Source organism: Lactuca serriola, chromosome 8 (genome assembly GCF_051521515.1).
Source record: "Lactuca serriola cultivar US96UC23 chromosome 8, Lser_US96UC23_V15, whole genome shotgun sequence".
Classification (NCBI taxonomy): domain Eukaryota; kingdom Viridiplantae; phylum Streptophyta; class Magnoliopsida; order Asterales; family Asteraceae; genus Lactuca; species Lactuca serriola.
This window is the reverse complement of record NC_136415.1, coordinates 271,319,192-271,321,277: the sequence shown is the minus strand read 5'-3', so window position 1 is coordinate 271,321,277 and position 2,086 is coordinate 271,319,192. Positions and strand designations below refer to the sequence as shown.

Below are 2,086 nucleotides of genomic sequence, written 5' to 3'. Positions count from 1 at the left end.
GTATTAGGATGTCTAGTAGCTATATTGTGGATCACTAATGGATTAGAATTAACCACTTTTTTAGTGTATGTTGACATAACATGAGATTGTGTTATTGGTTTAGTATTTTTAAGTGGTAAGCACTCATTTACAAGTTTGGTCTATTGACCCGATTGAGTTTCAATATTTGTTATCGTGGCTTGTTGGTTTCCTATCGTAGCATCAGTCGTGTCATGTATTTTCTCATAAACGTCTACAAAGCGTGCAAGCATCGAATCAAACTCAGATTTGGGCTCGGACGGTGGTTTTTCTTTTGGATAAAAGCTTCAACCTGTTTGCCTAAATTTCTCTTCCTTGGCTTCTTGTCTTCCTCGTATGACATCCACTCCTTCTTAGGCTTCCTCCAGTCTTCATCATATTTATCTCCACTCAAGTAGCATAATTGTTCTTTTCGGTTCCTATTTGAATCTAAATCGTAATCTTTCGTCAAATGTGGCCCGTTGAAATTATCACACCCAACTCGTATGGAACGTATAGATTGATCCATCTTCGTCATTTGCCGATCCATATTCTCGAGTTTAGCCATTATTGCTACCAAATTCTCGTGTCCTCTATCTCCATGTACCTTGCTTCTTTTCACGTCCTCTCAAGGGTTGAGATACTCTCTTGAGTGTTTTACAAATTCTTTGATCAACTCTTTGATTGTAGTTGGATCTTCCTTCATAATTGGTCCTTAAGAATCAAGGAGTTCCATTATGGTAACATTCACCCTATCATTTAAGTCATGTTGATGACAATTTCTTATAAGACCTTTTTATCTTTTCCAAGCTTCGTATAAGGATTCACCAATTTCTTGTTGGAAGTTAGCAATCTTCTTTTTAAGTTTGGAAATCTTCGAAGGAGGACTAAATTGATTTATGAATTTTTCACAAAGGTTGTACCAAGATCTAATTGTTCCAGAAGCGAGTGACGTCAACCATATTTTTGCATCTCCAATAAATGTCACGGGAAACATTCTCAGTAAAACTGCATCTCTTGAAACATTTGGAACATTGAAATATTTTGCAATGTCCAAAACTTCATCGATGTGATTGAAATCATATTCACAATCTTTCTCGAAAAAAGGTATATCTTTGAGCATCGATAAGTTTGATCTCAAAATTAGTTGCAAATGGAATCGTGGATGGAACTAGACCAAGACCATTGTTATTACACATCCTCTTTTTTTATTCCTACATAGTCATCATGGTTATGTTCGCTATCTCTTCTTCCTCGCATTTTATGTCTTCTTTTGAATCGTCTTCGGTTTCTGGATCGCAACCAATACCCTTCTTGTTTGGACTCTTCTCAAACTGTTCGAAGGTGTCAAATTCGAAGGTGCTAGTCAATTCGTCAACCTTTTTATGTTTCTTTATATGGAAATCCGATTTAGGATCTTGACATGGTGGAACTATTGGATTTACAGATCCTCGGGTCATAAATCACTGAAACAAAACAAAAACAAAAACAAAAATGTGTAAAAATGAAGTAAACAAAAACTAAAAACTGAACAAACAATGACCACGTCGTAGTCGATCTTGCCCACAGCGTGGCTACTAAATATGCAGAGAAATTCAAACAATGTAGAAAATAACTTTTTGTGGTTTTTACCCCACAAAAGGATCGAATAACTAAAAGTAATTCAATTTAAAAGTCAAATAAGTTGTTCCCCGGCAACAGCGCCAAAAACTAGATGTGCAAAATTATACATATCAACTTTTAAATTTATAAACCTAACGACTTAACTAATTTATGTACCTATAGGCAATGTACCTAGTTGGATTATTTAACAATTTAGGTAAGTCGGGTATCGAACACAGGGAACGAAATTTAATTAATAAAACAATTACTATAAGTTAAACTAAGAAACAAACTTTAAATGGGGGTTTACTGATTTTGCAAGATTAAAAGAACTTAAATCAAACAACTACCAAATATCACTATTAAACTAAGCAAAGAAAAAAAAATTTAAATTCAATATTAAAGAGTACTTTTGTTAGATCCGAATTCCCCGTTTTCCCTATGGTTGATTTCTTATTAAATTACTATTGTTAGTTATCAAATTATG

The 2,086-nt window shown here is 34.1% G+C and overlaps 1 non-coding gene across 1 annotated transcript; it reads left to right on the top strand.

The window, feature by feature from the left end:
- Positions 1 to 758: 758 nt before the first annotated feature.
- Positions 759 to 865, top strand: LOC145071506 (small nucleolar RNA R71). Its single transcript, XR_013690517.1, has one exon. It is a non-coding gene; the product is annotated as a small nucleolar RNA R71 (small nucleolar RNA).
- Positions 866 to 2,086: the final 1,221 nt, after the last annotated feature.